Here is a 27,909-nt window from a genome sequence, read left to right on the forward strand (position 1 = left end):
AACTCTTCGCATGAGGTGGCCAAAGTACTGGAGTTTCAGCTTTAGCATCAGTCCTTCCAAGGAAATCCCAGGCCTGATCTCCTTCAGAATGGACTAGTTGGATCTCCTTGCAGTCCAAGGGACTCTCAAGAGTCTTCTCCAACACCACAGTTCAAAAGCATCAGTTCTTCAGTGCTCAGCCTTCTTCACAGTCCAACTCTCACATCCATACATGACCACAGGAAAAACCACAGCCTTGACTAGAGGAACCTTTGTTTGGCAAAGTAATGTCTCTGCTTTTCAATATGCTATCTAGGTTGGTCATAACTTTGCTTCCAAGGAGTAAGCGCCTTTTAATTTCATGGCTGCATCACCATCTGTAGTGATTTTGGAGCCCAAAAAAATAAAGTCTGACACTGTTTCCACTGTTACCCCATCTATTTCCCATGAAGTGGTGGGACCGGATGCCATGATCTTCGTTTTCTGAATGTTGAGCTTTAAGCCAACTTTTGCACTCTCCACTTTCAGTTTCATCAAGAGGCTTTTGAGTTCCTCTTCACTTTCTGCCATAAGAGTGGTGTCATCTGCATATCTGAGGTTATTGGTATTTCTCCCGGCAATCTTGATTCCAGCTTGTGCTTCTTCCAGTCCAGCGTTTCTCATGATGTACTCTGCATATAAGTTAAATAAACAGGGTGACAATATACAGCCTTGACGTACTCCTTTTCCTATTTGGAACCAGTCTGTTGTTCCATGTCTAGTTCTAACTGTTGCTTCCTGACCTGCATACAAATTTCTCAAGAGGCAGATCAGGTGGTCTGGTAGTCCCAGCTCTTTCAGAATTTTCCACAGTTTGTTGTGATCCACACAGTCAAAGGCTTTGGCATAGTCAATAAAGCAGATGTTTTTCTGGAACTCTCTTGCTTTTTCCATGATCCAGCGGATGTTGGCAATTTGATCTCTGGTTCCTCTGCCTTTTCTAAAACCAGCTTGAACATCAGGAAGTTCACGGTTCACATATTGCTGAAGCCTGGCTTAGAGAATTTTGAGCATTACTTTACTAGCGTGTGAGATGAGTGCAATTGTGAGGTAGTTTGAGCATTCTTTGGCATTGCCTTTCTTTGGGATTGGAATGAAAACTGACCTTTTCCAGTCCTGTGGCCACTGCTGAGTTTTCCAAATGTGCTGGCATATTGAGTGCAGCACTTTCACAGCATCATCTTTCAGGATTTGGAATAGCTCCACTGGAATTCCATCACCTCCACTAGCTTTGTTGATAGTGATGCTTCCTAAGGCCCACTTGACTTCACATTCCAGGATGTCTGGCTCTAGGTCAGTGATCACACCATCGTGATTATCTGGGTCATGAAGATCTTTTTTGTACAGTTCTTCTGTGTATTCTTGCCATCTCTTCTTAATATCTTCTGCTTCTGTTAGGTCAATATCACAGTAGTCCAAGTCTATGCCCCAACCAGTAATGCTGAAGAAGCTGAAGTTTAACAGTTCTATGAAGACCTACAAGACCTTCTAGAACTAACACCCAAAAAAGATGTCCCTTTCATTATAGGGGACTGGAATGCAAAAGTAGGAAGTCAAGAAACACCTGGAGTAAAAGAGAAATTTGGCCTTGGAATACGGAATGAAGCAGGGCAAAGACTAATAGAGTTTTGCCAAGAAAATGCACTGGTCATAACAAGTACCCTCTTCCAACAACGCAAGAGAAGACTCTATACATGGACATCACCAGATGGTCAACACCGAAATCAGATTAATTATATTCTTTGCAGCCAAAGATGGAGAAGCTCTATACAGTCAGCAAGAACAAGACAGGAGCTGACTGTGGCTCAGACTATGAACTCCTTATTGCCAAATTCAGACTGAAATTGAAGAAAGTAGGGAAAACCACTAGACCATTCAGGTATAACCTAAATCAAATCCCTTATAATTATACAGTGGAAGTGAGAAATAGATTTAAGGGCCTAGATCTGATAGATAGAGTGCCTGATGAACTATGGAATGAGGCTCATGACATTGTACAGGAGACAGGGATCAAGACCATCCCCATGGAAAAGAAATGCAAAAAAGCAAAATGGCTGTCTGGGGAGGCCTTACAAATAGCTGTGAAAAGAAGAGAAGCGAAAAGCAAAGGAGAAAAGGAAAGATATAAACATCTGAATGCAGAGTTCCAAAGAATAGCAAGAAGAGATAAGAAAGCCTTCCTCAGCGACCAATGCAAAGAAATAGAGGAAAACAACAGAATGGGAAAGACTAGGGATCTCTTCAAGAAAATCAGAGATACCAAAGGAACATTTCATGCAAAGGTGGGCTCGATAAAGGACAGAAATGGCATGCTTACCCCTTATCTGAAGACTCCTCACTCTCCCTGAAATAGCACCTGTGCAGCACCGGTCCTGCTGACTCTTGTCACTCCATCACTAATGTGTTGCTGCTGAAACACTGTAATTGCTCAATAAATAAACTGTTGCTGGGTGAATGACTTGAATGAAGATACTTAAAGATAACTTGAACTTTGGGGGAAAATACTAGCCGAGTGCAGATCATCAAAATATCATTCAATTCCATCTCTTTGTAAAAGAAACACAACACAGAAAAGAAAACAACTTAGAAATACTTTACTTGAAGTTCTTTCAGAACTTTACAACATGAATCTTGTCTTATTGCCCTTGGTCAGAATTATCCTTTCATCTTATACAGTTTGTCTGGTCATCTGTACCAGGTTGTGGGTTCCTCAAAGTCAGGGACTGAATATTTCATTTCACTCAGCACCCTCTGAAGCGAAATGATCACATGTCTTTGGCTACACAGTTCCTGCATCGCTCTCTCTCCCTGTCTGCACAAGGATCTCAGTTAAAAAGCAAATAAAACGTGAGCATTCAATCCTCTGGCTGGACCTGCTGACTATGTGGTGCCAGGCAAATGGCTTGGTGGTTTTTCAGATTGGTTTTGTCTTTTGTTCTCTGAATTTAGCATCATGTGAAGACAGAGCATAGCCTAAAGGTGTACTTAAAATGTCATCCTGTTCCTGAGCTTTCTCAGACAGGCAATAGAAAATGGTACCCTTGATAATTAATGCCCTTGAGGAAATTTAGCAGAGGCTAACAACTGTAAACAGTAAGTTATTAGTCAGGGAACATGCTTACAACATGAGCATGAAATTCCCATGCATCTTCAGAGGGCAGGAAAGGGAAAATGCAAGATTTTCTGGATAATTTTTATGACCATTTTTGCTTAATTATTTTATATATAAGCAGACTGTTCATCACCATCACCCCAATCTCTTTTGCTAGCTTGAATTCCTCAATTCATTTATAAAACAAAATTGGAGTGTTGACTGCAACCTTTAAATTAGGTCCACATCTTTAATTACAGATTCTGTATAAACTATTCTAGAATTACTGATGGTACATAAAGAAAGGATAAAAGATTATTATCTTATTAAAATGTCAATTAAAAAACGTTTTAAAAAATGTGCATTTATATCATGGAAAGAGACTAGGTTGTAGTTGCCCAAATTCAACAAATGTTTTAAGAATGATGCCACTGTATCTGTAGAACGAAAAAGACAAAACTGGCTGAATTTGAGTCTTAGATGTGAGTGCTTGAAATATGGCTTAATTTTTTCCCCTTCTAGCCCCTTTCCCCCTCTTTGGAAACTGATGAAAGATTTTGTATTTTCTAAAGAAATTGACCTCATTTTTAGTTTATTTTCTAGAAATAGGGATGTCTTTACATGTGTTTGAAAGCATGTCTGTCAAACTTTGGAAGACTTTTTAGAACGAAGAAACCTACAGTGCATATCCTACCAAATTGTTTGGGGATTTTCTGCTTTTATGTGTTTGGGCATTTTTCCCTCTTAAACATCAAAACTTAATAATCGTGGTGGAAGGTTAAATATTTTCCATACTTTGTTTCTGAAATTTATTCCTTACAAAGAGCATATGGAGGGGAAACGTACATACTCAATCAATTACTAATGGTTACCTTTGGGGTCAGGGAATAGGATTGGGTTTGGGGGCAATAGAGGAGGGCTCTTACTTCTTTCTCTATTTTACTAACAGTGAAAACATACACATGTGCCATGTGTATAATCTTTACAGCTCTTAAAACGAAGAAAACACTGTATTTAGAGAAAAAATAATACTTACATGAGTAACTTAAAAAGTGACATGGTGTCCTAGGATTGAATACTGCATATAGGGTTCCAGGTTGGAAAGAGTAGAGAGGAATCACTATCTGCTCTGCCGGTAGCATTCACCCTCTAGAACATTTCTGTACAGACAGATTAAATAAAAATGGAGACAGGGAAGTGAGCAGAAGCAGAATGAAAAAATCTGATACCCAGAATGGAAGGTTTCTATTGGGGAAAGCTTTAAGAATTAACACTTTGATTAGTTAGACTGAGATCACATTGAATTCATTTTCCCTAATGCTCATTGGCTTTAACTCAATATCATTAAATGCCTTTATGACATCATCAGTCCGTTTCTTGCGGCTTTAAAACAGAAACTTAAAGTTAACATGTCACAACCAAAATTCTAGAGAGCACCTTATTTAAATTCCCAAATCTCTTAGGAGCTAGGAATGAAATGTAATGCTAATTTAATTTACTAACTTGTTCTCTTTCCACCAGAACACACAGTCATTGCTTGTGAACGCCTCACCCCCTTCCTTTCTCTTTTCGTCAGTCTGGGATGGGATTAAAAATTGATTTGAAGAGCAAAGTCCTAGTGGTGTCCCAGATCCTGGTTTCCAAACATTCAGGGTCAAGGGACATTTCATGACCATGGTGTACCTACCATTTTATTTTCCAAACATGATCTGTGGAGGCTGAATGGGGTGGAGCTCTTTATTCTGCCAGGACTGAAAACTATACATAAAGTAAGCAGTTGGCACAAGTCTTCTCTGTGCATGTGTGTGTTAAAGAGGAAAGGTTGGATCAAATGAGTGATTTCCTGTTCGGAGCAGGACATTTCCATGAAAGGAAATATAATTGGTTCCACTTCCAATTAGCACATCAAGAGGACAGCCGGTAACTCACTTCTTCCTGGTTCCAGCCAGGGGATGATGTGACCCAGGGGAAAGGGACCCTTCAGCAGGCCTCGGAAGGACCCTGGCTGGTAGGGAAAGCACACACCCCCATGGCCCCCTTGCCTTTCAGGGTCCCCCTGGAGCCTGTCAAAATTTGAGTTCTGTCCTTTCTCCACTCTTGGGAGGACACACGATGTCCCTCCAGGTCCTACAGTCTGGGTTTGATTAAATAATTATAACCTCCCAGCAGCAGATCTATCATTTATGTTCCGAAACATGCCAGCATGTGTCTTTTGTGGCCATGCCAGCCAATCATCAAGCCACTCTTGTTATTGTCACTGAGAACACAGTGGTTCAATGTTTGTGCTAGTTCCTGGATTTTGGCGATAGAATGTTGCCCAGCAGTGTGCTGCTGGTGCCAACATCGCTACAGAACTTCATAATAAATCCTTTCTATATTTACTCAGTCCACCACTCTGACACTGAAATTGCCTTTTATGAGCTTACGATCAGAGGCTCCCATTTTCCACTTCTAACTCTGGGTGACTATATATTCTAATAGCAAAGACATCAAGGCCTGTTGTCTGTATGTGCAGCGTGGTGCAGTGCCTGCTGCCTGGGTGGGGAAGGTAGGAGCCTGGAAGTATGGGCTGATCGTTCGTCCCACACAAAGGAAGCACACAGACTATCTCTTTAGTCTGCTGGGTTAGCATGTCTAAAAATTTCCACTTCCTCCACAGCTAAAGTCCAAAGTAAAGCAGCAATGTTTCATATTAATATGTTATCTCCTACAAATGCACAAAGAGAGGTGGGTGACCCCTAACTGTTTCTGAAGGATGTTAAAGGAGATATTTTTGACTCTTTCCTTAATTGAGCTATAAATGATCTCTAAATTACCCTCTTTTAGAAGGTATACTATCAGCCATCACTTGAAAAATAAACACCTGATTAGGAAGTCTCTATTTTATGTATACATGAATAATTATACTAGCAATAATTTCCATGGCCAGAATTCCCTTTCTACCCCACTACTCCACCAATGATAACACAAGGAGCTTCTAGAAATGATGATGTATACAAAATTAGTGATGAGCTATGTTTTGGAAATGGAAAGATGTGTCTTCTTTCGTTTGCATAATTCTGTCCAGAGAGGTCAGAAAAACACTGATATGCATGTCTCATGGGTGTTTTCATCTTTGAAAAGTGGTCAAAGTCACTCATCTATTGAAAGGAGTACAATGAGATGAGATAATAAAGATTAGTGAGAAGAAACTGCATAAACCGAGGCAAGAGTGCCAGAATCACGAAAGCAAACTCACCCATCATGAGTCCCTCAAAACTGCCTTTCCTTTGCCTTTACATGTCCTGAAACGCCCTGGACTTGATTCGTACATACAGCAAATGTGAATCTTAAAAGAAGACTCACTTTATCCAAAGGTAGAATCGACAGAGGGTTATGTGCTTTTTGTTTTACTGCTTCCTTTTAAAGGAAGATGTTTCCATTTAACGCAGAAATATTCTGTCATCACAAGAACAGGAAATGCTTCAAGTATTTAATTTTTTCAGGGAATGGATTTTAGGAAAATATTAATACAAGATATTTTAAATATGTACATTTTAACATCATTTTCCCTAATGAAAAGTCCTAATTTAAAATATATATTATATATATATATATAAATTGTTATTGTTACTTTGTTATGAAGATTTGAAATGTAACATTTTTCAGTGATTTAATTCTTGGTGCTATCACGTTCACCTCCATGTTCCTCAGATAATGATTTAGTATTTTTGAAAATGAAGCAAATTATTCTTTTAAGTATACTTACACTTCAAAATAGATTATTTCCAAATACAACAACTTAAACTATGCTACCATTCAACAGAGGCAAACTCAGATTGGAGAAAAAGTGGATAATGAAGGCATTCCACTGTGAAATATGTAGTAATATATCATGACAAGTTCTTTGGGTGATAGTCCCTGGAGAAGAGAAAATGGTTAGGAAGAAGCAAAACCTTCAGACTAGTAGTCAAGAGAGAAACAGAAATATGGTTTTGTTCTCCCTTAGCTTTATGCAGGAGTTCTTATGTTTGTAAACACAGAAAAGGCAGAATTATTAAAAGAGACTAAATATTTCAACTGTAGAAATTTCAGCCATTTATGAGAAAAACTGGTTTTTAAAAGTGCTTCTGACTAATAGTGCATAGATAGAAATGCAGGACTGTTTCTAGTTAAGCATTTTGGATATGCTGATGAGGGAGAAACAGAATTGGTAACTGGCCACTAGGGGGCCTTCCCAGTGGTCCTTCTTTAATACAGGGAAAGTAATTAATAATAAAACAAACTGCAGGATGTACCACCAATATTTTCTATGATACACATAGAAAAAGCTGGCTGGGAAGTAAAAAAAATCCCATAATATGGCTATTCAGATAGTATTAGACTATTGATTGATTTCCCCTTCATGGAACAGGAACAGACTTTTTTTTAATCAACTGCTGGGATTTTGTTTTTCAGGTCAAATAATGGTTGTTTTATCACACTCAGACTTTGCGGTGTCACCTGTAATGTGTGGATGTTAACAGTGTCTGCTCCTTCTGCCTCACCAGATTTTGGGAGGGTCAAATGAAGTGATTTATTCGAGAATCCTTATAAAAGGATATTCAAAAGGCATGTGATTGATTGCTCCAAACAATCAAAAAATTTTGAATGAATTCTTGACTAGAGCACTTTGATGGATAGGAGGCATTCTTGTCACCAGGTTTTAAAATATATAATGATTTAGTCTGAAAAGTGTTTCAGTAAATTAAATTTAAAAAGTTTTTGCAAAACGGTATCTTCTTTTATATTATTTGAGCAAACTCCAGGATATAGTGAAGGACAGGGGAGCCTGGCATGCTGCAGTCCATATGCGTGCAGAGAGTCGGATATGACTTAGTGCCTGAACAACAACATAAGCATAAGAGGGTTGGCAAAGATGCAACCCAAGGTTGCTATTGCTGTTTAAATTATGAGGATTTTAATTTTTCCCTAACTTTCTTACTTCTTCAATTTCTATGACTTCTGGTTTTCTGCAGTGATCCTGAAATATTTTACAGTAAAATAATATTGTAATAGTTAAACAAAATAGTAGAGAAAAGGAGATATTGCTAGATTGGTGGAAAAATTCCATTTTCAGCCAATGTGAAATTTTTCCTAGTAAATATTTTGTTAAACATTCATGTGAAGAGACTTTCATTAAAAATATTTAGATAATTTATAAATCCCCACCAAAAAACATTAGTATAAAAATATTTAAAAGATTTAAATGGAATTATCTTTTTATAACATAAATATATCTTTCACTTGTCTATTTACTCCAAAAGGGAAATTTATAAAAATAACAAGTTATTTTCCATTTAAATATGTATCTATTTGTTGGCATCCATTTTAAAGCATATTACTTTAAGATCTGTATTTAGAATAGGTAACTCTTCCAAATGACTCTGCTTCTACATGGCATTTGGTGCACATTAGGGTGACTTCTGCTAATTTTTATCACTTTCCAGAGTACCTTTGAAAAATGCCCTCAACATTACCCTTTCCACATCTCTCTGATCTTGTTTTAAGAGGCATTTTGTGCGTTTCCACCCCGCTTTCATAAGCCATGAAACTTTGATCTATTTCATTTTCTGTTTTAATTCAATTCTTCAGATGGCTTGAGAATTCTTTGACTTTCTACTTTTTTGCTTATTTTTAAGAACATGAGTACTGAATTAATTGTTTGGTTGTTAAAAATACAAATACATCAGATAAGCTGAAGTTTATTCCCTCCATTTTATTCTCTTCCCAGAGACTGCACAGTCGTCAGTGTGTTTAATAGCCTTTAGAATGTTGCTGCTGTTGCTTTTCTGTGTATTCACATTCAGAGATATATACCTAAGGAAATAAATAATTTGGAGGTTGCTTTCTTTTTAAAACAACGTAAGTGGGATCAAATTATAAATACAGTTTCACACTTCCTTTTTCTCAAGATTGTATCTTAGAGATTTGTCTCAGGACATATAGATCTACATAATTTTAAAATATTCTTACATTTTAAAGACTAAATCCTTAGCCTTCTTGGGGTAGCTCAGGTTTGTAAGGAACTTAACTATTCAGTGATCAAAACATGCTGTTTCAAATTACGTCAGAATATACTGAACTCCCTGCTTCATGCAGATCCTGAAGGGAATTAGGTACTATCTCTGCCCTTGAGAGGAATCCAGGGTATTTCTTACAAGCAGGAAAGAGGTAATAAACCCTAGAACCATTCATTCTTCTGCCAGATCATACATTTCATAGTAGAGAAATAAGTAATTCCACTGAAGAACAAAACTTAAACACGATGCTCAAAGCCCCAGAAGCTGGAAGGGACTGCAGAAGAGGATCTGCAGTCCTCTGTATTTAGACACCCAGGATGGAAAATTAAGTCTCAGGAAAAATGAACACCCAGGTGAAACTAAGCACACAGCCCACAGGAATGTAATATGTTGCCACAAAATCTGTTATTCTGTTGGTACCATGTCTTTCTTCTGTATGTGTTTGGTATCTTGAATTTTCTCCATAGCTTATGTAAAGAAGAGTCCTGTGTTTTCCAAGAAAAGGCATGGTCAATATCAACCAGTAGCAGGGAGAAGGATAGGGAGTTTGTGGAAATATCTGTTAAGAGTTAGAAGCTTTTGTGCTGAGAGGCCAGGCAGGGCAAATGCAGGGTTGAGACCTGCCTCACAGGGACTCAGCTACATGCTGCCACAGTTTTAGAGATCTGAGGTGAGTTTCCACTTATCCCTTTATCTGAGTCTTCTGTTCATCCAGGTGTTCACATTTCTCAGAATACTGGGCTTAGTTTTCACTGTGTGTGTGTGCTCAGTCATGTCCAACTCTTTGCAACTCCATGGACTATAGCCCACCAGGCTCCTCTGTCCATGGGATTCTCCAGGCAAGAATATTGGAGTGCGTAGCCATTCCTTTCTCCAGGGGATCTTCCGACCCAGGGATCGAACACAGGTCTCCTGAATTTCAGGAAGATTCTTTACTGTCTGACTCACCAAGGAAGCCCTGCTGCTAAGTCACTTCAGTCGTGTCCGACTCTGTGTGACCCCATAGATGGCAGCCCACCAGGCTCCCCCATCCCTGGGATTCTCCAGGCAAGAACACTGGAGTGGGTTGCCATTTCCTTCTCCAGTGCCATGAAAGTAAAAAGTGAAAGTGAAGTCACTCAGTCGTGTCCGACTCTTAGGGACCCCTTGGACTGCAGCCTACCAGGGTCCTCTGTCCGTGGGATTTTCTAGGCAAGAGTACTGGAGTGGGGTGCCACAGATGGTGTCTACAGCAACAAGTTCGGCAGAGATTTTTGAAAAATCCGTATCATTTCTCCAACAATCACTGAGCTTCAACAGAATGATGACTGGAATAAAGGAGAAAGTTTTCTCCCAGAGTCAATGAAAGCAAAGTTTTAATAAGACGGTACTATCAAATATGTTTAAAATACAGCATATCCTAGTGCATTGGATCACAAACGTCTGAATTACACAAGCATAATAAGGACTTCTATTTTTTATTATTAAATTCATTTTTGATACAAGAAGATGAGTTTTTTGGGAAAAAAAAAAAAAGAAACATCAGGAACTGATTATTGACATCACAGAAAGATCTCCCAAGGGTTGCTTTAAAACATAATATCTCACTGATGCTCTTATATTTTTATTTAACTTTTAAAAAGTCTGCGCTTTTTTTTCCAGTTGTGTTTAGGAAAATAATTTGTCCTTAGGATCTCTGAATCATAAAATATTAGGTTCTGTGGCAGGGATGTAACAGGACATCTTAATAGCCCTGGTAATTTAAGATATTTTGTTAAAACACTTGTCAACTAATAAAAAGAGGGTAGAATCCATCTCGGCTGAAAAAATTATCTGTTAATCCATTTTTGTTTTGTTTTGTTTTAATTTGGACTTTTCTATAAGCAAGCAACATTTTTACTCAATGTCATACGATTTGTATGCATAGTTACATTTTCGTCCTACACCAGAGACATGAGAAATCCTAATAAAAACCATGCTTTAAAGCTTGCTGCGGCTCTCTTGCTTATCATGGCCCTTATTTCTGAGTGCAAATGTTACACAGACCTACTCCAGCTTCCAGTCTATTCATACATATAATATGTTTTATCAAAATCAATTACTCTAATTTACAAACAATAGTATTTTTCATTTTAATTTATAAGCAGATGGTATTTATGAATTAGTTATATGCAAATAAAGCATTACTAAAATTTTACTCAAAAGGGACAATAGTTTGGTGAATCAGAAAACTTTTACCAAAATCATGTCTGACAAATTCATTGGAAAATATGACTCTCCTTTTAACAAATCAACCCTTCAAATCAAAAATTTACAAATATGTCAGTTTGAATTTTAGCACCTCTTACTTTGTATGTAACTCACTAAGAATTTGTTAGATACAAAACATGTTCTTGAAACAATTTAGAGTTTAATTTGAAGCAACTGAGCATTTAATCTGCATCATTTTTCAAGAGTAGGGAGTGAAGTGTTAAGTGATTTTACTCCCCAAAATGCCAATGGGGCTTTCTTTAATTTGGGCTCAGCTTACCTCTCTCCGGTAGTGACCTAAGACTTTGGAGCACATATCTGTGCTCACACCAGCCACCCCCTGAGGAACGGCACAGAGCCTCAGTTTTCCAAACCTGAGTTGCAGCCCTTTGGAGATTCACACGGTGCAGACAACGCCCAGGGGACCTTGTCCAGCAAAGGTGTGATGGAGCCCACATGCACTGAACCGCAGTCCAGGCCAAGTGCCCTTGAGGGAGAAGGGGTAGGACAGGACTTTGATGGCTGTGGAGAATAAAGCGTCTGGAAAATGCTTTGGAAAAGAGCAAAACAGTCTACAAAGATTTGAGTTTTATGTGTGTTTAGGAAAGGCCAGACAGGATGTAATTTCACATTCAGATTTAATTCTGTTGCTGATCTGCAGCGTTGGGAACATGCATCCTGGAGCATCCAGTGTCACTGGGAGCTGGCTCTATGCGAGAGTCCTACTAGCTTAGAAGAGATGACCTAGCGAAACAATCCGCTGCGCTTTCCTACCCTGGGTCTCAATGAAAACATCATAGCAAGTTGCCCGATAAAAGACTGCAAGGTTAAAAAGTACATCAACCTCGGTTTCTGCCTTATATCTACCACTGACTAGCTGTGTGACCTTGAAGAAGAGATCTAACTTCTCTGGTCCTCTGTTTTCTCAACTACAGCATGGTATTGTTATTAATAAAAATGGCTTTTTTCATGAAGAGTTTAATACATGCCAAGCAGTGTTCTAGAAAGATATATACTAACTCAGGCTTCACAGAAAGTTTTTGAGTTTAAAATCTCTATTATCTTTTTTGTCCAGTTGAGGAAACAGGCTTGAATGGGTTAAGTAAGTGACTTCAAGGGCTTCCCTCATAGCTCAGTCGGTAAAGACGTAAAGAATCTGCCTGCAAAGCAGGAGACCCAGGTTCAATCGCTGGGTCAGGAAGATACCCTGGAGAAGGAAATGGCAACCCATTCCAGTATTCTTGCCCAGAGAATCCCATGGACAGATACAGTCCATGGGGTTGCAAGAGTCAGACACGACTTAGCAATTATATGTATGTATGTATGTAAGTGACTTCAGCTCATATAGCTGGAGTGTGCATGGTCAACCTCCAGATGAAGCTGCCTAGATCCAGAAACTGTGCTCTGAACCCCAACACTGTGAGAGGCAGGCGAGTTTCAGGTAAGGACAGGACCCTGGTCCATCAGGTCTCCATCACTTACCACCATCACCTTGCCAAGGGGCAGCCTCGCTGTGCCTCACAGCACCCTTCCCTCCCCATGTGAACAGGGAATAAGGTTTACACAGCATCTGCCTCTTGGCATTATTGTGAAGATTCAATGAGTCAGTATTTGTTAAAAACTCTGAACAGTGCATGGTAAGGACCAAATAGGTGCATGGGTGCGTGTTAAGTCACTTCAGTCGTGTCCAACTCTTTGTGATCCTATGGACTGTAGCCAGCCAGGCTCCTCTGTCCATGGGACTCTCCAGGTAAGAACACTGGAGTGGGTTACCATGCCCTCCTCCAGGGGATCTTCCCAACCCAGGGATGGAATCCAGGAGTCGAGGCTAAGTATCCTGCCCTGCAGGCAGATTCTTTATCCACTGAGCCACCTGGGAAGCTCCTCGCTAGGTAGTTTAGTGCTATTACATCAGGACGCATACTCTTCAATGATGTGGACTGGAGCAAAGATTAAACAATATGCATAAATTACCTGCCTGTACATAATAACCACCAAATCAGTATTCCTTTCAGGAGATTTAGTGCCAAGTGTGACGTGACTTAGGTGCTAGAGAGAGGTGCAGAGGGTAGGGCACATGGCCGCCTATCACAGAGCTCACAGTCTAGTGGAGGCAAAGTTTAGTTTTCTCACCTCCAGGCGTCAGAACGTTCTGTCTTTAAGCAGCTGGCTATACCTCATTTCTCACCTGTCTGTGATAATGGTTCATGTAACGGGATAAATGGGCTGAGAAGTGTTCATAGGTCCATCTTCCATCTCAGCCCAGGGGAGAGAATCCTATGGTGGGTCCTCCATTGCTCCCCACCAGGCATCCTCTACGAGAGAACAGAAACGGAGTTAGTAGGTAGAAGAAGCCGAGTCACTCTCTGTTATAAAATGCCCAGTGTAGGCAGAGGAGGGGTGAAAAGAGGTGCCCCCTCAGTGCACGGCAGGGGTGTGGACACCTGTGCGGGCTGGATGTGCGTGTGTTGTGCCCGCATGCGTGTGTCTGTGTTGTGAGTGTGTGTTTGTGTGTGTGCTGGCGTGATGGTTCTAGTGTAGCCGCAGGGCCTGGGGAGGTATAATAGAAGACAAAAAACGGGATTGTAGTAAGTCCTATAAGGACTTGCATCTTCTTATTTTCAAAATACAGGAGTAAAGGAACTCTGTTCCTTTTTTTTACTTTGGATTCATTCATTGTGTTTGTGCAGCCATGCCTCTTGGAGACCAAACGGCCATGTGGTTTTATGGGGCCTGGAGCACCTCTATTTGCCAGGAGCTGTGCTGGGTCCATTGGTTCAACAGAGGCAGTCAATTCCTGCCTGTCCTTGGACCTGCCCTCATAGCCAATATTCCAGGCCTGGCTGGCCCGGTCTCAGAGAGGCCACAGCCGGCAGCCAGAGGCCAGGGAAGGAGGGGAAAAGCCTGACAGAAGAGCGCTCAGAGCCTACAGAGCTTTCCTTGAAAGTCAGGCTTCATCCTGTGCTGTCTGGCAAGGTCACATGGGGCTCCCTCCGGGGCACGGTTCTCCTGGTAAACGCCAAGCAGGAGTGAGGCGGCTTCTGCTGGCTCTTTCCAACAGAGACGTCACTCGGAATTGGAGCAGGCTGACCCACAGGAGCCGATGGGCTTATTACGGACAGTGGTCCGTGGAGAGGGTGGAGGCTTGAGGAGGAAAAACAAGAGGACAAAGCCAAGATAGAACCAGTCTGACTGGCTCCTGACATGACCACCTGCCACCTCAGATTGAGAGGTGAAGACTGCAGCACGATGAACGCTGCACTCGCGTGGCGCGGTGAAGACTGCAGCACGATGAACGCTGCACTCACGTGGCGCGGTGAAGACTGCAGCACGATGAACGCTGCACTCGCGTGGCGCGGTGAAGACTGCAGCACGATGAACGCTGCACTCGCGTGGCGCGGTGAAGACTGCAGCACGATGAACGCTGCACTCGCGTGGCGCGGTGAAGACTGCAGCACGATGAACGCTGCACTCGCGTGGCGCGGTGAAGACTGCAGCACGATGAACGCTGCACTCGCGTGGCGCGGTGAAGACTGCAGCACGATGAACGCTGCACTCGCGTGGCGCGGTGAAGACTGCAGCACGATGAACGCTGCACTCGCGTGGCGCGGTGAAGACTGCAGCACGATGAACGCTGCACTCGCGTGGCGCGGTGAAGACTGCAGCACGATGAACGCTGCACTCGCGTGGCGCGGTGAAGACTGCAGCACGATGAACGCTGCACTCGCGTGGCGCGGTGAAGACTGCAGCACGATGAACGCTGCACTCGCGTGGCGCGGTGAAGACTGCAGCACGATGAACGCTGCACTCGCGTGGCGCGGTGAAGACTGCAGCACGATGAACGCTGCACTCGCGTGGCGCGGTGAAGACTGCAGCACGATGAACGCTGCACTCGCGTGGCGCGGTGAAGACTGCAGCACGATGAACGCTGCACTCGCGTGGCGCGGTGAAGACTGCAGCACGATGAACGCTGCACTCGCGTGGCGTGGTGAAGACTGCAGCACGATGAACGCTGCACTCGCGTGGCGCGGTGAAGACTGCAGCACGATGAACGCTGCACTCGCGTGGCGCGGTGAAGACTGCAGCACGATGAACGCTGCACTCGCGTGGCGCGGTGAAGACTGCAGCACGATGAACGCTGCACTCGCGTGGCGCGGTCGCACACCTGGAAACACCCGTACCACCCTTGTCCTGTGCTATTGGCACAAGCACGCCACAGGCCTTGACCACATTCAAGGTCACAAACACCAGGAATGAGGGTCACGGGGTCACCAGATGAGTCTGTCTGTCATAGCAGTGGTGGCCAACCGGTGGGTCTGCTCAGCCCCCAAATCACAGTCTTTCTCTAAGAGCAGTCTGCCTTGGCAGCCATGTATTCCCAGGGCAGTCGTGCCCTGGGAAACGACACCCTGACAACACTGTCTGACCTGTAGGTAGAGATCTGGCTCCAGGCAAAACAATTCTATTGTTTCCAGGATTTTGACATTGGGATTTACAGACAGCCAGTGAGTCCGGCCTAGTTCCTTGCAAGGAAGAGTGAAAGTGTTAGTCACTCTGTCGTGTCTAGCTCCTTTATAACCCCATGGACTGCAGCCTGCCAGGCTTCCTTGTCCACGGAATTCTCCAAGCAAGAATACTAGAGTGGGTAGCCTTGTAGGGGATCTTCAAACCCAGGGACCAAATCTGCACTGCAGGCAGATTCTTTACCATCTGAGCCACCAGAGAAGCCCCTTCAAGGAAAGGAGAGATTTATTAATAGTTCTTGGGTGGCCTTTTTCTGACGTGTGCATCTGGGACAGAGGAGAATGAAGCTGAGCCACAGGGGGAAGAATGGAGATAGAGGTGGAGGAAAAACACTGTCTGGTTCTCCAAAAGCTATTTAGTTGCTGGTTCTTTATTTTCTCATGTCACCCAATGACTTTCAAGTTTCAGAGTTCTGCTGCTATCCTGCCCATAAATTCTCTGTTTTGTGTAAGTTTGCTCAAGTTCCCTCCTGTTACTTGTCAAGGTCAAGACCACAACCAAGTAGAGACATCAGGGTGGGTTTTGTTTATTCTTCACTCAGAACCTCTGTGTCATCCTTCCATCAACCTGCCATCCACTAAACAGTATTTCTCTGCTTTCATCATGCACTTATCATCCAGGCACTGTCCTGGGTGCTAGGCTAGACAAGCAAGCAAGATTCAGAGTCCCCACTCTCACCAAGCCACAATCCACGGAACCACTGGGCATACAAACAGTTACAGATGGGAGGTGTCGAGAAGCACCAAAAAGGGCGTACACATGAGCCTGGGAAGAGGCCTTCCAGGAATGCTTCCTGGAGAAGATGTCCAAGCTGAGATCTAAGAGGTAAAGAGGAACTAACCAACTGCAGGGGAAAAGAGAGAAAATTATTCCAGACGGTGGGAGGGGCTGGGAGACTGACAAATCTGAGCATCAGAGAGCCAAGTGTATGTGTAGAGATCTTTACAGAGATGGTGAGGAAGCTAACATTTTACAGGTCTGTCCCTGAAACATTACCTTCGTGAAGCTAGGGGCTGTATTTTTAAATTATTATTTTGAAAATCCAGCTTGGCACTTGGGGATTTATTAATTAAAAATTGTGTGGGGGCACATTATTTATTTTTTATTAATATATATATTAAAAGTAACTCTATTATGTATACAGCTATGACTTTGACAAATGCACAAAGCTATGTGTCCACCACTACTGAATAGGTCCATCTTGATTAAAAATATCCTCATGCTTCCATTCTGTCATCAACACCTCTCTCTACCCTCTTCCCTTACAGGTATTCTCTATGTACAGTACTTTGTTTAATATTTGTACCCACCTACAAGATGTATATACTGATTCTTCCTTCTTTTTCCGCTTCATTCAGGAAGTTGGGCAATTCATGTGTGTGAACATAAAGCAGCCCATTCTCTCAGATCACCACGTTAAGACACTCAGGTTTCCCAGATAAGGCACAGGAAAAATCAATTCAGTCCTGAAAACCATACCCTGCTTCCCAAGACTTGGGTTCTGTGCTGAAAGGATATAAGAACAAAAAAACAGTGTTATCTGTGGGTCAGGTCTGCCTTTCCTGGCCTTTTGCTAAGGGGCGAAAGGCACAGGTTTCATGGAGCCAATAAAATGCACCTTCTCAAGAAATGTTACGACAGCTGGCTTCCAGATCCTCTGATTGTTATGTCTTTTTCAAGAGGGATTCATTAATTATTTTTAATCATGTCTTGATTTTACCAAGAAGGCCATGATTTCCATAGGCAGCTCACTGATAAACTGGGGAATGTCTTCATGCTGTGTTTTTCCTGGGGTATGGTGTAACTTTCTTTGTCATCAATGCATACGTCAAAGCAGGCTAACCAGAGTATTTCCACAGACACAGCATATGGTTGGGTCATGCACATGGCCATCATAAATCCTCAACAATGGCACCAAATGATATCATGACCTGGTCCTGTTGGAATCCAGATTTATGAAGATCTGAATGTGAAAACTGAGTGTTAGGAGCATGGATTTTTAAAAATGTGCCATGTGAATAGGTTTGTCTCTTATATGGCTACTTGCCTCCATATGTGGCAAGTGAATGAAAAAATACATGCAGAGGTAGTTGAAAAATTCTTGAGATGCCTCAATAAGCTTGCCTAGAGCCAGTGCAGAGTAAGCACCCAATAAATATTCATGAGTGAGTGGACGAACGGATGGATGAATGAAGTGGAACTGGAGTGAGTTATAAAGTCATCTCATTTTTCTAGAGAGCAGCTCGTCCTAGGAAGCCGTTGCCTTTCTAACACCTTTTTCCCTTTTCCACTTGTGACTACATGTTTTGCTTATGAAACCCCTGGAACCTCAGCCCCAGGGGCAAGTCCATCTTACTCCAGTCAATCAGAGAAAGGGACATTTCATGGAGATTGTGATTAGTCTGGTCATAGGCACATGACCTTTTTCAACCCAATCAGACTGAAAGGGATGAGTTTAAGTTCGTGGCATAGGGAGAAACTGTCCCCTTCTTTTGACAGAGATGGGTGAGGATGCATGTTACTCTATCTGCTGCCCTAGTGTCTTCCCTTCCCTGCCAGGGCTGCCCTACTTATCTTATGAACTTTTGAGGGGACTCAGCTTTGGTTTGATGCTCTACAAAACAGAATGGGCAAGCATCTCATCCTTGACAATACAGTTGAGCTCCTGGATCTTCCTGGAGAACACCCAGATTCCAGACCACCTATTATTTGATAGTCATTTCATTCTGGCCTCAGTCACCTTGAGTCAGGATTTCTTCTGCTTTCCGTTGAAAACAAAAACAAAACAAAATAAAGTAAAAGTCTGAAGTTGAGAAGAGAATAATAAAGAAGGATGGGCTATTTTGTGTTGTTTCCAAAAGCAGTTAACACCAGCCTTTGCACGCAGAGCACACGTGAAGATCACTTCTAGATCATGTCTTTCAGTGCATGTACCCTGGGGGGTAAGTATTGTGATGCTGGTTTTACTTGCTCCCTTCAGGTAAAATTTGCCCATCTGGCAAAGAAGTCCTCTTCCTTGCCCAGTTGGGGTAACTTTGCATGTTCTTTCCCTTACTGGTTTTGCCTGGTTCCTCTGGTAACACAGATACAAAGAGCTTTCTGTTGTCTCATATTCCATGACTCTCCATATTTTCAGCCATTCATACCATTGCCCTTCTCATTAGTTCATGAAATTTGGAAAACACCTTAGTGAATATTCCTTTTACAGTTACTGTAAGCTGGGTGCCAGGCAAGTTACACACATAAAATATAAAATAATTCTTGCCTCCAAAGATCTTATCCTCTAATTGGAATGCCAGAGAAGAGCATTTCAGACAGTGATAAGAGATCTGAAAAAAAGAGAAATACCAGACTGTTAATCATTATAAATAGCATGTCATTAATTCTTAGATGAGAGGTATATAATAATAGCTCTCAAACCCAAACATTTTCAGTCCCTTTCCTCAACACTATCTTTTGCCTAGAGGGTTGTGGTAGTTTCCAGATCTACCAACTTCTACCCTGTGTAACATCTGATCGAATCTCTGCATTGAAGCCGAGAGGGCTCATGTAGAAGAAAAACAGACCCTGACATTCCTCCAATCTTTGTTCGGTGCCTAGAAGACCTATTCACCCTCCTTCCAATTTCAGCTCAATGATTATGTCCTCGGAAAAGTCTTTGCTGCCTTCCTCACTGTGGTAGGAGAAAACCCACCACGGGCTCTCAGAGCACAGGACTGTTTTGTTTGTATCATCACTGAAATATCACCTGTATCCCCACACACCTCTAGGTGGGCAAGGGTTTTATCTGTGGTCACTCTCTATTGGATCTCCAGGGCTTGATAAGGTGTCTGGAATGTGGTAGGTGCTCAATAAATACTTATCGGAAAATGACCATAGGCACCATGTTATGAACCTAACCACATTGTCATTTACTTCTCAGAAACACCCTCGAGAAAAGTGCTATTGTGTTGTCCCATTATACAGTTGGAGTACATATTTAGAGAGAGAAAATAACGTGGCCAAGGTCACATACAGGTGACAACGTAGGGGTTCCAACTAGGCATGTGACATTAGAAACTGAACTCTTCATCACTGGCCACTACCATGTCTCATAGATGAAGAAAGTTCTGGAAGTTCAGAGGAGGAAGAAGCTTAGTGAGTGAGCAGGAGTCTGGGCTAGGCTCATAAGACAAGATGGCTTTGGCCAGGGAGGTAATAAGCAGGAGGACGGGCATACAGGGACACTGCTGGCATAAGGCACCTTTGAGAGAGGCCCCCCTTCTATACAGAGAGTTATGAAAAAGGGCCCACCCTCCCTGTAGACATAGCCCAGCACCAGGAAACAGGCATGGTAAGCCATGTTGGTAAGTCAAGCACTGGCTCAGCTTCCATCTTACTTTCTCCTCAGCTGGGCAATTTTTGTCACAGTGCACAAATCACATGGCTGTATGCAGCACCCTGTAGACTTGAAGGTTTAGAAGGAAAAAAGCAAGAGGTGAAGAAATCCATTTGGTTGGAGCAGATGCTTTTGGAGGGAAATGCAAAAGTCTAAGACTTGCCCTGTCTAATACAACTAGCTGCCTGTGATGATTTAAAACTAAACTAGTTAAAATGAAATATAATTTACAATTCTGTTTCCCAATCATACTCCTTTTTCAAGTGCTCAGTAGCTACATGTAACCAGTGGCTACCATCTTGGAGAGCACAGATAGAGAACATTTCCATTATTACATAGCACGGGTCTAGAAAGCAAGCTGGAGCCACAGTTTGTAAAAAAAAAAAAAAAAAATGCTCAGTCTTTATGCCACGGAGAGTCATGAAAGGGTTGTAATCTGGGAAGTGGTGGTGCTAGGAGTAACAGTTAACGTTTATTGAAGAATTCAGATGTGTTTGGTAGTGTACTAAGGCAATATCTCATTTAATCTTCACAAGGGTCTTACAGGGGAATAACATTCTTATTATCCCCAATTTATAGGAAAGAAAATTGAGGTCCAATGAGGTTAAATAACTCTTACAGCTTCAGGTCTGTCTGATTCAAGAGGTTTTACTTTATACCATGCTCTTTCTGCTCTATATCCAAATTAGCCTGATGATGGGAGTAAATTATTCAACAAATCACAGACTGAGGTCAGGGAGGCCCGCTCAGCAGCCTCAGAAATATTCTAGGCATGAGATGATAATGTCTGCCACTGGAGGGTCAGGAGCTTCCTTTGCAGAAGTCTTCAGAAGGTCCTTGTTCTCTGTCCCTGGCCTGCAGTTTGCCTCCCTTCCTGCCTAACCATTCATCGCAATGGGCCGCGTTTTCTTTGGAATCATCTTTGCTTATCTTTTTGCTCCTTGTGTTGGTCTTTCCAGAGAAAATTGTGTTTGCATTAGATTTTAACCTAATAAATTTTTATCCCTGGGAGGACATCTCCCGCTTCATCCTGCTGCTAGGCCTCCCTCTAGAGATCTCAGGACACAGCTGGAGAGCCTGTGTGGGCCCCACTGCAAGCCAAGCCCAGAAATCCCATCTGGAAACGTACGTGGCAGAAGTCTTCCCGCTTCTCCTCTGGTTAATGGAAATGCACCGAAGGATCCCACTTCCTGCTGGGATATGGTTTCTTTCTGCTTCTTAGGCCTCCTGGTGTTAAAGGTAAACTTTTCCTTGGAGCACTTCTGTCTACACTGTGAGCTCCAGCAGTCTGAGTCTGTGGCTGATTCAGCTTTAGGTGAAGCCTGTCAGGCGATGGAGATGAACTGACCCTCCCTCAGTCTTGTAAAGAAAACTGGTCTCCAGTATGTGGTTTCATGACTTATGGACAAGTGGACCCCCACTGACTCCCCTGAGGAAGTCTGTGAAAGAAACCAGTGACTACTGGTCTGTGTGTGGCAGCTGGGGAAACTGAGGAATGGGAGGATGGAGAGAATTTCACATGGGTCAGAATTAACTAGAACAAGAAAGAAAACCATGACAGCCAGGTTGCCTGGTCATGCTTTAACCACAACCCACACTTGCCTATTTAGTTACAACAAACACAAAAGAGATAAACATAGATGGAAGTTAGTCTAAACAGCAAATTTTAGAAGTTTTTCCTCTGATGTCTAGTCAGCCATCCTGACCTTTATTGGAGGATAAACCAGCTCACAACAGCTGTGGACAATTATTTACTGTAAGTCAGAGACGAAAGAGCTTGGATAATGAAGGGAATTCCGCATGAGAAGGAGAGCAGAGTGCTTGGTACCAGAAAGTTATCTTTTAACTCAATTCTTGAATTCCAAAGATCAAGCTACCAAGCTCACAATAGAAGAGGTCCTGGAAAAGCCTAGGGTGTGTGGGGCGGTGGGCTTTGCTCACAGTCAAGGGGTGTTATGAAAGTGCACAGCCACACCTGGCCCTTCTTCAGACTCGGACGGTCCAGGAAGATACTCCACGCAGATGCTACTGAGATGACACGTCCCTTGCCGTCCATTAAAGTGATCTATAGCTGGCTGTGGAGTCACCCAACCATCTTGGCTACTCAATAAGAAACAGATTTGGGTTCCCTCACTCAGGCTGTCAGATTTTACAGCCGCTGGATGATCTCCGGCAGTGTGGCCTCTCAGCGAGACACTGCTGAAGCAGGCTCGGAAACATTTGGCAGTCAAGAGAGGGACAAAAGCTTTGCATAATTCAGGAGTGAGTTCAAAGCCAGTAACATTTACACTCTATGCCAAGAAAGCATTTTAAAGACAGTGAGGTGCCTCTAAGCCAATAAGGTGTTATTACCTTTAAGCATATCCCTTTCAACCCTTTGATAGTAAGTGCTGTTTTAACATATTTGAAAATACCATCCTCAATTTAAAACAGGATATGTCACCTCTACACTTTGAACTTCCAAGAGGACAAGAAGCCTTGCTTGAAGATGATGCACTTTATTACAGGCGCACACACACACACTCCCTCTCTCTCTCCTTCTCACCTGTGCTGCAAAATATGGTATCTGGCCACCTTGAGCGTGACAAGATCAATGAGACTAATGAATGAATTTCCTCTCCAGGAGTCTCAGGCCTAGAGACCCACCCACAGTACAGGGGAAAATTTTCTGTAAACACTCCCATATTTTGAATGGGAGTGATGCTTTTCAGAGCAATCTCCCATCCTGAAAGAAGAAAAGCTGAAGACTCTGTGTTCTAGAATTTTAACTAAACAGACCACAAAACCCACTTGCTCCCAAACTAAATTCTAAGTCTGAATCTGAGAACAACTGCAGTCCTTAAAATACAAATTAACAACAAGCAGGGAACGTTATACTTGTCCCTGACAGAACTGTTGGGCACAAGAGCATAGAGACAAGAACAAGGCTTTAAAAAAAAATAAGAGCAAAACCTAGGACTAGATGGCTTGGGTTCAAATACTGGCTTGGCTATTTGCTCAGTATGTGACCTTGAACTTAATTTACATGGCTGGTGAATCCTTGTGGCTTGAAATTGTGACTCAGAACTGGAAGAACCCTGGAGACCATCTTGTTCAACCATCATCTCACTAGTCTTACCCAGAGACTCCAGAATTCCCAATTCTCAGTCCTTCATTACTTGTATCAGAGAAGACCACGAAGGCATCTGCAGGCAAAGGAAGAGGAAAGACAGGAGGTCTACTGAGTCTTTTGCCAAATATCTTGGTCTCCTTTGGAAAATACCTGAGAGTTGCTGAGGTTTTGAGAGTGGACAATAAAACTTAAAGCTTAGGAGCTCCGGAGGTTAACTTACAGCTAAGAAACTGCTTATTATTCTCCACTCCTCCCTCCCCCCTCAATCCAGGATTCCATCCCCTGAAATGACTCCAGGTCATCCATGCTATTCCTTCCACTTGCAGCATCCTTTCCCCCTTTCCACCTGGGAAATCTCTACTTATTACCCAAGGTCAAGGCCAAGGTTAACTCTCCTGTAAGGCTTTCTCAGACAGTATCACTAATTCTAACGATAGAAAAGTTGAGTATCTACTAAGTGCTGAACACTGTACTCAACACTTTCCATGATGATCTTATTTCATTCAGGAATCCTCACCACTATTCTATGAAGCAAATACTACTGTGACCCCCATTTTAAGACGAGGAAAGCAAGTCTCACTAGAGTTAAATAACTTGCCCAAGGACACAGAGCTTGTTAGTGGCAGGGCTAGTTTGAAGACCAGATCTGCCTGATTCCATAAGCAAGCTCTTCCCCATCTGTCAGTGCAACTTCCTCAATGAACTCATGTTTTGGCTACATCACTTTCCCCATTTAACTTCACATCTTTTTCCTTCTTTACTAGATTAAAAGTCAGGTGGTGGGTTATTCTGCTTTAAATCTCTAATAGTTAGCTCACTGCTTGGCTCACAACAGATGCTTAACATAAATGTGTATACGTGTGTTGAATGGAGAAATGGATAGATGGATGGGTGGAAGGAGGGAGGGAGGAAAGGAATCAAGGAAGACATTCCCAGCTTCCTCAAAGGTGAATATTCTAAACAAGCTAATCTCTTTCAAGTACACCAAACACTGTGTTCTATGAAGAAGGTTAGTGCTTTCTGAAAAATGTATCTAGTCAATACATATTTCACATTGACCCTGGGCCTTACTAATGGCAGAAAATTCAAAGGAAAGTCAAATCTCTACTCTGTACACCTATGGCCACAGAAAAGAAGCCTGTAAATGTTGGACAGAGTAGAAAACATCTGGACCAGATCATAACCTTGAAGAATGAAGATATATGCTCTCTGAGTTCAGTCTTTTTACTTAAAAACAAAACAAAACAAAAAAAAAAAACAAACAAAAAAACACAAACCTTACATACTTCTCATGACTTCACTGCCTTGCTTTTTGATATGTCCTCCAAGGAAGAAGTCTCACCCACAAACTTCAAATAGGTAAGCCTACAGCTGCTACAAATTCAAGTGTTTAGACTACATCAACTTGCATTTATTAGGGATGCATTAAAAAAATCTAGAGAAAATGAGAACAGATCTCAGCCTTGAGCAAAAATATATAAGGCGCCAAAAAGACACATTAGGAGAGGTTCAGAAGTCAATACTTGTGGCTCAGCATTCAAACTGGCCTGTCCAGAGTGCAAGTCTTTCCTCAGAGCACATGATCCAGGGTGGTCACCATTTGGTATTTTCAAAGCCTAAAGGATGCAACCTGAGAGGCAAACATGAGTTTCCATGTAGGAACAGAAGTAGAATCCGAATCCTGGGTGACATGTTAAAATACAGTCTCATGGTCTGCAAGGTCTAAATGCTTTGAAGCAGCATCACGGTTGGGACCTCACAGTCAGGCTGTGATGGGAGAGCATCCCAGGGCCCTCTCTCGAGGTGCTCTCAGTGCAGAGAGGCTGGCTGCTTGCATGATTGGTGGCAGAAGGAAGGTTTGGAAGCTGGATTAAGTGAAAACTTCTGCCATCTGTCTTTGATCCCAAAAGGCTAAATCCAGATGAGCTTGTACAAATAACTCAATGATTTCAGTTTTGCAACCCCTGTAGGTATCTCAGCAAAGGCTGCTTTAGTTCTAAGCAGATACTCTTGCTTTGGGTGGACATCTGAAACTGTTTTCTACGTTGATTTTGTCCAGTTTCATGTTGGAAGAAGGGGCTTTTATACATTAGGGTGATGGCCTGTATGTTTCCACATCCTAAACGTGAGAAACAATCACTGCTTCCAGTCCTGAGGTGATATTAAGTGTAAGAGACTCTGATATGACATTGTCTCATTTAATCCTCACAAGCAGTCATGAGAGAGAGGTGCAGGTTCAACTGTTCTATGGTTAGGCTCATGAACCTTTTTCTGGTTATTTCACCACAGACAGGAGAATTACTTGGGGGCTTCCTTTCACACCCAGCTCAACTCCTGTGCTGATCAGTGTGCAATGCTACCCAACTTTTCATGGGGATTCGAGTCTTCCCTAGGTTCCTGATGCCTGGAACCGTGTTTCAGTCTCTTGTGGGCATCACAAAGTGCAGTGGACATACGAACAGCTAAATGAGTTGAACAAACTTTTTTTAATGAAAAAGACACACAGAATTTTTCATGCACTGAGTCTAACAGGAATTAATTAAGAGAGGAGTGATGTCAACTGGAGAGTGGAAGACTCTTGGGTGCAGCTGAGGTTGGAGGGACCATTTCATATCAAGATAGGGTGAACCTGGGAGCCAAACAAAGGGTGTCTGTTGCTGGAAGATAAATGTTCTGTTTACTCAGGAACGAAGACCACTTCAAAGACCATTTGTTGGCTTGGTGAGAAGCTGTTGCCAAGGTGAAGAGTCCCTGTGTCCCAACTGCCCATAAACATGTCTTCGAACAGCAGGAAGGAGCTGCACAAAATGGCTGTGGTTGCCAGAGCGGGGAGCAGAGCCTCAGGAAGCGGATGCGTCTCCCTCAGTAGCACCGACAGAGGCAGGAAAGGTTCCACGTGCCAATCTGCCAAGACAAACACGGCCCAGCACTGCCGGGGGTGGGAGGGTGGCCGGGCCGAGCAGCTGAGCCACCACAGTCACGCAGCCTCTCGAAAGCCTGTGGCTGCAAGAGCGCAACCAGGGCCTGTGGTTTCCGGCCACCTCCCTGGTACACAGCTCGGGCTCTCTGTGACTCATGGCCAATGGTGTGCCAAGACTTCACGTCCCATCTCCAAGGGGGCTCGACCCATGCAGGGCCATGGTGGTTCCCACTGTTTCATCCTCTCAAGCAGCTTAGTGGGGGATTAATGATGACCAGGATGTGAGTGGACAACTTCATAGGAGCAGCCGGCTGTAAAGGCATCCTGCCCCAGCACACGAGGACACAGCAGAGGGCCAGGAGCCGTCAGCTGTGCTGAGCTAAGGCTGCTATGTCTCAACTCTGCTGGTTGAGAGTGTGTGTGTGTGGGGAGCGGGGGGAGAGGACATCAGAGGGAGGAAGAGAAACTAACATTTATTGATGTCAGGCCTCTAGAGAGATGCTGTGGTTGGGTGGTTAAGAGTGTGGGCGTCGGATTGCATCTGGCTTCACCACGCACTAGATGAGTGATCTTGGAAAGCAGCTCAGTCCTCTGAACCTCAACATTCTCATCCAGAAAAGAGGGAAAATAGTAGTAATCCACCCCATCCAATGGTTCTAAAGATCAAATGGAGATTATAATTGTAAAGTTTGGGAGATATTAGCTTGGTAGACGTTAGCATTTATCATTGTGGAACTAGGTGCTGGAGCTGAAGAACAGAAAGAATTGTTTCAGAGGGAATTAGTGCCCATGAGTAAGTAAAATGCTTTGCTTATGGAGGTTGAACACTGAGCTCCAGTTCTAAGCTGCCCGTATAGGGTGCATTCTGTAGACGATGAAGCTTAAAGACCCTTCAGGATCTATATGAAGAATATCATCTATATCATGAGAAGAAGGAGACTGATCAGAGTGACCATCTTTCTCCCCTCTGGCACCATCATTAATAATCCAAACCCCAAGCAAACACAAGTCAACTATTCAATTCTGCCAAAACATACTGAAGAATTGTCACATGCCAGACATTGCACTGGGCACTGAGGTGAGGGTTGGGAGTAAAACAGAGAAGAGTTGAACAACAGTCTGTTCTTGAGACACAAGTGAGAGAGACAGACATGTGTACACTCAGGTAATACTAGGGCAGGCAGATCAGCATTCTGGTGCTGAGACAAACCTCACAGAGGGCACATGCAGGAGAAATAGATGCCAAGTGGGTTACCTATGAAATCTTTGGGAGGTGTATGCTTTTATATAAATCTCAAAGGTTGATATTACGGGAAGGAAAGCTGTAGAGAGAAAGGGACCATATTTTGCAAAAGTGGTAGCTTAGAGTGAAAGGAACAGATAAACTGGAAACTAAAGTTGGAAAAGTGGGCTAAGACCACTTTTTGTAGCATTTTGACTATCAGACGGACATTTCTGTTGGGAAGCAACTTGGAAAGGGAATGTAAGCTCAGGCACTGACACTCAAATGAACTTGAGTTGTGGCTCTTCCTCTGATCCAAGATGTGACCTTGGAAAATACTTTGCCTGTGAACTTCTGTCTCCCCATTGTAAAGT

The 27,909-nt window shown here is 42.8% G+C and overlaps 1 long non-coding RNA gene across 1 annotated transcript; it reads right to left on the minus strand.

Moving 5' to 3' along the window:
- Positions 1–2,340: 2,340 nt before the first annotated feature.
- LOC139178617 (uncharacterized) lies at positions 2,341–27,232 on the minus strand. Its single transcript, XR_011563010.1, has 4 exons — positions 17,214–27,232; positions 13,568–13,694; positions 4,146–4,269; positions 2,341–2,564 (listed from the first exon to the last, which is right to left on the minus strand). It is a non-coding gene; the product is annotated as an uncharacterized lncRNA (long non-coding RNA).
- Positions 27,233–27,909: the final 677 nt, after the last annotated feature.

The sequence above is a fragment of the Bos indicus genome, chromosome 22 (genome assembly GCF_029378745.1).
Source record: "Bos indicus isolate NIAB-ARS_2022 breed Sahiwal x Tharparkar chromosome 22, NIAB-ARS_B.indTharparkar_mat_pri_1.0, whole genome shotgun sequence".
Classification (NCBI taxonomy): Eukaryota; Metazoa; Chordata; class Mammalia; order Artiodactyla; family Bovidae; genus Bos; species Bos indicus.